The sequence below is a fragment of the Urocampus carinirostris genome, chromosome 4, assembly GCF_059441175.1.
Source record: "Urocampus carinirostris isolate Australia breed hairy pipefish chromosome 4, RoL_Ucar_1.0, whole genome shotgun sequence".
In the NCBI taxonomy this organism is placed as follows: domain Eukaryota; kingdom Metazoa; phylum Chordata; class Actinopteri; order Syngnathiformes; family Syngnathidae; genus Urocampus; species Urocampus carinirostris.
The window spans coordinates 31,954,838-31,965,147 of NC_142352.1; the positions used below are offsets into that span (position 1 = coordinate 31,954,838).

The following is a 10,310-nucleotide window of genomic DNA, read 5'->3' on the forward strand; positions in this document are numbered from 1 at the left end:
AGCTAACATTAACTGCAGATGACACATAGCCAATAGGGGAATAGTAGGATGTCTTTGCTTTGTTTGTTGAAATGTATAAATGATCCCGGGCAACTCGGATGGGGGCCGTCTCCTGTTGGTACACTTATATCTGCTGTCAGGAATAATAAACAACCCGCCCTCGTGTGGAATTGCCGGCTCATGGTCATTTTTCTTTTTGGTAATTTGTGGAAAGATCTAAACTTGCTGCGCACAAATGATCTCCATCAAACCTTGAAGAACATGAGCTGTTTTATAAGGAAAAATGTGCAAAACTTTGATTCAAGATGTGAGACATGCCCAAAAAGAATTATTGCTGTGATCCCAGCAAGTGAGGTTGTACTAAGTATTAACTTAAAGGGGGGCATTATTTTTGCAACACTTACCTCTCAATTTTTTATTTGTTAGCACAATATAAAATGTTTCTTTTTCACAATTGTGTCCCACATGTAGTTAATTCTTACACAGTATTTTTAGTTTTTATCTATAAGTTTGAGGCCTGGAAAAATAGCAATATTACAAAATATTTGGGGGGCCCCAATACTTGAGAAAAGCACTGTAGCTTGGGCATTGACACGAGCATTCTGAGGCAAATAAAAATACTAGACATTGTGACTGCTGCCCACACAAGAATTTGTTTGAAGACAAAAAAGATCCGCAGGTTCGAGAGCGTTCTCCATTCGGGCCCCAGTTCTGTGTAATGCTCTTCGCCCTGAGATTTGATCTGCAACCTCAGTGGAAATATTTAAATCCAAGCTTAAAACACACATATATTCAATAACATATGAATAATCTATATTTTATGTTGACAATATCTGTGTAATATTTGTTATTGCAACATCCATTGCGGCCTGGTCGTCCTGGAAGGGGGATTACCTCATGTGCGGTCCCTTCCTTAAGGTTTCTTCATTTTCCTCATGTTGAGGTTTTTCAGTTTTTCCTTGCCCTCATGTAGGTTTTAGATCAGGGGATAGTGTAATAATAGTCTGTGGTTGGCAATAATCTGTGGTCTGTGCAGCCCTTTGAGACACATTGTGATTAAGGGCTATACAAATAAACATGACAAAAGCCAAAACAAAATGCAACAAAGCATGACCTCAGACTGTTTTTTTCTTTAAACACGCAAATATTGTACAATATAGAATGTGTCACTCCAGTCAGAGCAAGTGATAGGTATATTGTTTTTAATATTGGACACCTGCAAAGATGGTCGCAAAGGATGCCAGTATGTTATACTGACTATAATACCTCACTGTTGTTTGTTGCTTTGACTATTATGCACTGCTTAGATCCTCACCTGCAGCCAATGATGTTGCTGTTTTTTTTTCTCACCCTTCGAGGCGGATCTGCTTTTGTGACCTAGGAGATTTAATAAAAAGAAAGGGCCCAGGGGAAGGCTTTGAGAACAAGTTGGAATTTCTTATCTGAGGTTTGGGATCTCCCTTTTTTCTTGCAAGTTCAAAATCCATTGATATCTTCTCCCCTTATTTTAATCGTTGATCAACTATAAACATAACACCAAGCAACTTTTGTGAGGGTAATGAAAAGGACGAGTAGCCTTTTAATTTATGTTAGGTAGAAAAAAATATATCTTTGCAGTACAATGAGTTAATATCACAATCCTTCAGTAAATTAAATTAAGGTACCACTGTACAAAATAAACACTTTTAAACATAATCAAATTCAAACACACAAGAAAAACAAATGTAATAGTACAGAAACGTAATAAAATACCCAAAATCAATGGAATGGACAGTTGGTTCCTAAAAATATGTTCAGCAGTTGGTTTGTTATAACTTGTAATTGTTAATTACGATCACAAGGTGGCAAATATGAAATAATCCATTAATCCTGAAGAACTTCAAGGCATTTGTTCATGCACAGATATCGCCATCTTTTTTGTTGTCATGTGTCTGTTTTGGCTCTCATTTTGTCACCATCTTTATTCTTCACAGTGACATTGTCTTGGGAAAATCTGTGATGTCATTGTCTTTTTGTTCCACTTTAATGCGAGAGATCTCAGGCTGCAAGTCTTCCTTTTGGATGTTGAGGGTCAATTCTTGCTGTTTAGAAAAAATATTTTTCACTCCAGAATTAAGGTTGCAAGCGGCAGCAACAAAGACCTTTTCTCCTGCGTGTGTCCTTGAATGTCTTGTTAAATGAACCTTCTGAGTGAAAATTTTACCACAAATTGAACAGGCAAAAGGTTTCTCTCCGGTGTGTGTTCTTGTGTGGCTTATTAAACTTCCTTTCACAGTGAAGCTTTTACCACAAGAAGAGCAGGTAAAAGGTTTCTCGCCTGTGTGAGTCCTTATGTGTGTTCTTAGAGTTGCTTTTACAGAGAATTTTTGGTCACAAACTTTGCAGGCAAAAGGTTTCTCACCCGTGTGTGTTCTTGAGTGGATTCTTAGGTTTCCCTTTGCAGAGAATCTTTGACCACACACGGAGCAGACGTACGGTTTCTCCCCGGTGTGAGTTCTTATGTGTACATTTAAAAGTCCTTTCCAAGCAAATCTTTGATCACAAATTGAGCAAGCATATGGCGTCTCCCCAGTGTGTGTTCGCATGTGCGTTCTCAAGTTTCCCTTTTCAGAGAATCTTTGACCACAAAACGAGCAGGAAAAAGGTTTTTCACCAGTGTGCGTCCTAATGTGGCTTACTAAACTAGCCTTCTCTGTGAACCTTTTACTGCAAACCAAACAGGTAAATGGTTTCTCCCCAGTATGTATTCTTATGTGTTTAATCAGATTTCCCTTTTCAGAGAATCTTTGACTACAAAATGAGCAGGCATAAGGTTTTTCCCCCGTGTGTCTTCGCATGTGAGTGTTTAAACTGCATTTTTGATTAACTATCAGACCGCAAACAGAGCAGGAGAAAGGTTTCTCGCCAGTGTGTGTTCTCATGTGTCTTTTCAATGATGACCTGTTGAAAAAGGTTTTGTCACACTGGGAGCACTTTCTGTGTATGTTGTTTCTGGTGTTTTTGTCAGAGTGACACGTGCGTGTATCGTCATCAGTGTGAGAAGAATGTGATGAGACCTCGTCACTGTCTGATAGCGGAGCTAAAAGGCTGCTTGATTGTGATCCTCCACAGATGTCCCCATCACTTTCTGTGGTCATGTGTTTACTTGAACTGCTTGTAACTTCAGCCCCTTTATTCTGCTCATATTGATGAGCATCTTCCTTATCTTCAACCTTCACAAAGACACCATTCAATGGCAGCGCAGGGATAACAGTCTCCAACACTTCCTCTTTAATGTAAAGAAGCTGCAGCTCCTGCTGGGTAGGATGAAGATTTTCTTCCCTGGAATCTGCAGGAAACAACAAATCAGTTCAATGGAAATATGATAACGTGTTATATTCGTATAAATAAGTACAGATTAAGTACAGAAGCCCCCGATAAACAGATAAACTAAATTTCATCAGTTTTCACGGCAGCCACATTTAATTGAGGAGGGTTTGTTCGTCAGGAAAAGGCAGACACATACGGATATTTGAGGACACTATAGAGCAGGGGTGTCAAACTCCTTTTAACTCAGGGGCCACACGATAGAACAAACAATCTGTCGGGGGCCGGACTAGTAGATTAAAGAGACAGAAAAGAGATATAAATAAATAAGAGAAAGAGGGAGGGGAAAAAGAGAGGACGGAACAAAGAAAGAAAGAGAGGGAGAGAGTGTGAGAAACAAAAGATAAAAAATCATGAGAGAGGGGGAAAAGAAAGGGAGAGGAGGAAAGAAATCCAAATAGAAATAGAAAGACAGAAGGAGATAAAAGAGAAAAGAAAGCGTGAAGGGTATGAAGAAAGAAAGACAAAAGAGTGAAAAGGAAAAAAGGAAGTCAGAGCAAAATAAGTTAAAAAGACCGAGAGAGAAAGAGCAACAAAGGAAGAGAAAAGGAGAGACATAAAGTGACAGAGACCGAGTGGGAGAAAAGGGGTGGGAACGAGAGAGAGAGAGAGAGAGAGAGAGAAATAAATACAAGTACAGTGTACACCTGGCTTTGGCAACATCAAGTTGACATATTTCAACCTGCAGTTTGTTTTTCTCTTGCGCTTCTCTGAGTGTTGTCTCGCGGGCCGGATTCAATCCCTTAGCGGGCCTGATCTGGCCCGCGGGCCGCCTGTTTGACACCTGTGCTATAGAGGGCTCCGCGCTTTGTGCTAAAAATAGTAACACGGCTTCGTCCCGCCATCTTGGAAGTCTGTCGATTACAAGCGGTGATAGCGAGAGGAGCAAATATTTACTCAGTTTGTCTATTTATTTACTCAACTAGCTTCGTTTGTGTACGGATTTTGTCCATCAACACTATGGAAAACTACGTGGAGAGTTTAGACAAGCAAGCACACGAGCGGTACGCTGCGAAGTTGCATTTTATTGGAAAATTGGATCCCTACAAAATTAAAAACAAGGACTGGAAGTCTGATCCCGATTTGTTGCCGTGTGTGACTTACATCGAACTTGTTAACTATCTTATTTTCCACCCAAGTCCCTTCTGTGAACTGAAGGATTTTCAAAATTACAAAAGTATGGAAACCTACGACAGATTTGTGTCTGGTTGGGTTCGGGATGTGTCTGTGCACACAAGCGAAGGTGATGAAAACAAGATTGTGAAAGGGAAAGTTCTACATTCTCAGAGTTTGTCTCAGCCAAGTTTACAACCATGGATCATTGTTGACAAGTCATCATCGATTCTGTGTGCCCATTGGAACTGTGTTGCAGGTTTAGGGGAATGTTGTTCTCATATTGCTTCCCTTTTGTTCTATGTTGAACAACCCGGGAAAGGCAACGCTTCTCCGAACGGCGCACCGGTGGCTAAGTTAGCTTAGCTTTCGGGGGCTTTAAATCCTCTATTGACGCGAGTTGACTGAGGAAAGGAGACTCTCTTCCCCGAAACCGCGTTGAATTTCTCCACCAAAATAGTGTACGAATGAGAAACGGAGTTTTGTTCGGTTTTTAAATGTCGTTTTCGGCGAAATACCTCACATATATGTTATAAAAGTAGTTTGGGGTCGTCGAGCTGTTGTCATGAAGTACACATGTCCCATAACCTTTTTAAAATTTATTTCTACATCATAAATAATTCAATTTACCTGTCAGAAAGTGGTCAGAACAAACACGAACACAGTCAAGCTTTGGCAAATTCGACCGGTTGATAGCTGCCAGCCACATTCGTCTTCGCCGTTCACTTTTCTCCTGAGCTTCAATCCCCTGATCGTAAACACACTTCAGAAGTCTAAAGAAGCCCTTCCCACCCTTTTCCCCTCGGCTACAACAGCCAACAATAACGCACGTATTCGGCATTACAATGTAGAATCTAACTGGTTCGCTGAACAATAACAATGAAGTGAAAAGCTTTGTGGACTTCCAAAATGGGCGCCAGCAATGCATTGTGGGTAATCTTAGGACCTCGAAGCACTCTATAGATTATATTCAACAATGATTCAGTTCCGGACCTAACGGAGCTTTACATTTTGTAACACCTCACAAACATTAACATTTGAAAAATATATTCACGGTAACTTTCAAAAAGGAAACAGTAAAAAGTGATCAACCTGGTAAGTGACACACTGCTTGAAGCTTGTTGAAAACAGCGTCGAGTTGTTGACGTCGTGAGTCGTTTTCTTTAGTCCGAGAAAGTTCAACTTCGTACTCTTGTTTGATATTATTGGCACACATTTCCGATTATAATACCAGTATGGTGTTTAATAACACGTAGTTGTTAAATGCATCGCGTTATTAGCAATAGAATGCTAAGCTAAACTAGTATAAAACATTCAGCGATGAGCATATAGGCGAGTTTACCCCTACATTACGATTGAAAGGGGAAAAATAATTCAACTAAATTCTTGAGTGCTTTGCTTAAGTTTTTGTTCATTTTGTGGTACTGTAAATAAGTAATAATTGTTTGTTTCGAGCCACGACGTACACGGAAGTAAACCGGACACGGAAAATATACGACAACCACACTTGGACAAATATCTTGCTACGGAAACCAAAACGATGCAGTAATTGTTTATAATTTAGATCGTGCTAATTATATCACCAAGTAGGACCAGAAACAAAATGTAAAAATTTAAATACTTAATAATTTTTCCGTGACTAAATACCTCTCTAAACATTTGAAAGCTTGAATTCTGCTTACTGCCCCCAGCTGATACATAAGTCTAAACACACGTTTGACAGTGGGTATACATTAGGTAAACGAGATTTACTCGTTCAATGCCAGACGAAATGGGAAGTGCCAGTGCCAATTAATTCGTGTCATTTTCACTCATTTTTGTATGGCGACAGAAAATGTAATTCTGTAACTATATAGGCATAGGACATATCAAAAGAAAGCTTGAACCCTCATCTCTCATTAGAGAAAAAAAAACACGTTTCTAGCTGGGTAGCACGGCAGTGCAGTGGTTAGCGCGTGTGTGGAACATTTCTAAGGTCATGAGATCGAGCCTTCCTGTGTGGAGTTTTCATGTTCTCCCCGTGCTTGCATGGGTTTCCTCTGGGCACTCTGGTCTCCTCCCACATTCCAAAAACATGCATGTCAGGTTAATTGGCTGGTTCAAAATTGTCCCTACGTGTGAATGAGAGAGTGACTCTTCTGTCTCTGTGCCCTGCGACTGGCATTAAGATAGCTGGGATGGGCTCCAGCACCCCCGCGACCCTACTGAGGATAAGCGGTGCAGATAATGGATGGATGGATGGATGTTTTTAGCTTTTACCATTGTCTAGTAAACATCAGTTGAACATTGCTAAGTTTCCTGAAAATACTTATTTCTTAGGAAACTTCTGAGAAAAACTGCTTTTTGTGTAAGGGTGCATTTCAAGCAGAACTTTCACCTTTTCACTTCAGGGCACTTTCGTTGCAATTGTGATAACTCAGATGTATAAAAACAAGGACACTGTGCTTGCAAAATATAATTTCATTGCAAGAACAGTGAAATTATGCATAACCGATGCATGAACTTTGCAAGAACTTTTCAGCGTCCGATGTTTCAGGTGACACGATTTCTGTCACCCTGAGGCCGCCCCCATACTCTCAATCGCTAGGAAAAACAAAGAATGGGGGCTCCTTAATGTGTGGAAAAGCTCTGATTAAAGCCATTCCTGCCATCGAGTGGAGATTTATTGTGATACATTCCCAGGGGCTTAATTCTTATTAATTAGCAAGACCAAAGCCTTTATAATCGTTTTTTTTTAAATAATTATAAAACCAACATATTTTTGTTTTGGCTCTCAGGAACAATGCTTCTGAAAACATATTTCTACGTTACGGCACTGCCTAGATGGTAAGGCGCCCGCTTTGAGACTGGGAGGTCGGTGGTTCGCGCCCCGGCCGAGTCATTCCTAAGACTTAAAAAGTGGTCGGCGGCGCCCTCTGTTGGCTGCGGCTGCATCGGCTCGCTACAACGGGTCAGGTGCAATCGACATTTCGTTCTGTGTACATTGTTACACAGAATGACAATACAAGGAAATTATTATTATTATTATTATTAGTTAAACACGCCGTAAACAGGTTTTAGTTACACATATAAATATGGTTCTCATTTAAAATGTTTTATGTTACATTGGGGTTACAAAGTAGAACCAATACAAAATGCAACTTTTTATTATTAGATTACTAGATGTTGCTGTATGGTGTAATTCAACCAAAAACAAGTGCTAAAATATTTTACTATGAAGATAAACTATGGAGACTCTAAGTGACTGGACTGCAGCATTTTATGCTAAATTATCTGCTCAGGCCTTTTGAGGTTTTAGAGTACCCATTTGGGGGCGGCAGTAGCTCAGGAGGTAGAGCGCTCGTCTTAAACATCTACAGACACTGCTCGTCAGTTCGAATCCCGGCTCGTCCATGTTACATGTTGAAGTGTCCTTGGGTAAGACACTGAACCCCTAATATCCCCAAATAGCAGGTTAGCGACTTACATGGCTGCAATGCAAGGCCGCTATTGGGAAATTTGGAGCACATTGTAAAGCGCTTTGGGAAGTCATTGACTTGAAAAGCGCTTTACAATGTGCTCATCTCAGTAGCCTAGATGGTAGTGTGCCCGCTTTGAGACTGGGAGGTCGCTGGTTCAAGCCTCGGCCGAGACATACCTAATTGGTATAATGGCGGCGCCCTCTGTTGGCTGCGGCTGCATCGACTCGCTACAACGGGTCAGGTGTATCGACATTTCGTTCTGAGTACATTGTTACAAAGAATGACAATACAAAGGAAATTATTATTATTATTATTATTTCATAGCAGATCATTTCATAGCAGCAAGATGACAGGCAATTATGTCAGCTCCCTTTAGATGAGAGGTTATGTAAAATAAATATAATTCTCTCAAGCTATAAGTATTTTAAGTTTAAATAATTTCTCTTGTATTTAATATGTAAACAATTTTCTTTAACGAATTATTTTTTTTACCACCGGGAGACGCTAAATAACACAGTGTCCTTTTAAGATCTAATTCTTAGGTGCAAATTTAAAATCATTAAGCTTGAATGATCTTTCTGCACAAGTTACTGGTTTTATGACCCTTATAATCTCCGTTCAAATAATTAGTTCATACATAACTGAATGGAAGTAACAAACATGACTTCTGTGACACACTATAATATCAGATACTTTCAGTTTTTGTCCAAAAATGTCATTTCCATACTCTATTTTTTCTTTTACGTTTCACACGATAAGCACACTTATTTACTAATACATTCTGCTTTGTATTAAATTTAGATAAGAGAACTATAATCAATGTAGTTCAAGATTGTTATACAACAGGGGTCTGCATCATGGTGCCCGCCGTCACCAGGGTGCCCCCTTGAGGGCATCCAAGGTGGCGGCAGAGTTTTGAAAATGCATATCAAACTGAGTGCCCTTTGCACCTAATAGAAATAAAACTAAGTCATTGAATTAATGTTTTCAAAATCAAATCCATGGGTGCAAATTTAAAAGGGATTACAACAGACCCGGTTTTTTTTTTCAATTAGGCGCAGAATGTGTAGTGTTCCTCCCAACAATCATGCAGATATGTTCCAAAATATTCCACGCGCCATGGATCTCGAGAAAGTAATTTTCAAAGTAGACAGTTTGATCTCATATCCCCTAGAGGTGTAACGTCACCGAATAACAAGAGCCAAAACAATGGCGCGACCTGTTGAAAAACAGTCGGCGAATTTCGTATTCAGTGAATGCTTAGTGCTCAATTTTGCTTGGAGTAATTGGAACTTTGCTTACTGTGTTGCTGGGGGACTTCTGACTGTGTTGTCCGCCTTTCGTGTTGTGATCATCTTAAGCCTTGCGGTTTAAGTTTACCTATTGTCTTGTACTGCAGGCTTTCCTTTTTGTCACCTTTTAGGAATGCGATTGTGACTTGTGATTGTTTTTCGCCGGGTGTCTCACAATCAATAGAATACTGTCTGGATAGCTCCCTGTGAGCATGCAGGTACCTGAAGGCTTCCAGTTTGTTAGGTCTTGGTTAGCCCCGTTTGCAGTCAGTTGGCTGGCCCTTTCCGCCATGCTCATTTTCTTCTCCCAGCCAGGTTTGTGTTTGTTGCCGAAACCGTTTTTTTTTTTTTTGTCGTTTGCTCGCGGACGTCCTGGATGCTTACTGCATGTTTTTGGTCAATCAGCCTTTCCGCTGATTGGTCCCAGCTAGCCATTTTTTAGCAGGCTAGCCTGCCGTTTCACGGCTGGTTTAGCCCCTGTTAGCTCTCTGTGTCATTTTTGCCAGTTTGCCCCATTTTGGCTGCTCACCATTTGTTGTACCATTGCTGCACCAATCTGCAACGCATTGCTTAGGTATTATCCACAAAAACTACCAAGTTTGGCTTAAAACACAAAAAACCTTCTCGACTAGTTAACAGTTAAACTAATCTGGTGACTAGCTTGCTAGGGTGCTGGTGTGCTTCACATGAGGTCAGAACTCAGGAAGTCAAAGACGAGACAGGCTGTCTTAAAAATTCCTGATCTCAGAAAATAATTGTAACATACTAATGACACATATGCAAAAAATGTAATATTTTTCCCACATTTTGTATGTTTTAGAATTTGGGTCTCCCGAGTCTACAAGGTCCTGTTCTTATGAACCTTGAAACCTTACCTGTCGTCTAAAAAAGTAGTGAATAAATAAGCGAATTGAAGTAACAAGCATGACTTCTGTATGTAACACACCTTAAAATCAGCTTAAGGATGTTGACTATGTTGCAATTTCTGTCTAAGGAAGCTCAATTCCACTCAATAAGCATTATTTAAATTAATCTTTTAGATTACTGTATGTATTTACAAATAAACCACCACTTGTCC

The 10,310-nt window shown here is 40.0% G+C and overlaps 1 pseudogene across 1 annotated transcript; it reads right to left on the minus strand.

Moving 5' to 3' along the window:
• Positions 1 to 2,035: 2,035 nt before the first annotated feature.
• Positions 2,036 to 5,976, minus strand: LOC148367329 (uncharacterized; annotated as a pseudogene). The gene is made up of 2 exons (XR_015850298.1): positions 5,572 to 5,976; positions 2,036 to 3,328 (listed from the first exon to the last, which is right to left on the minus strand). The product of XR_015850298.1 is annotated as an uncharacterized LOC148367329 (transcript).
• Between the last annotated feature and the right edge of the window lie 4,334 nt (positions 5,977 to 10,310).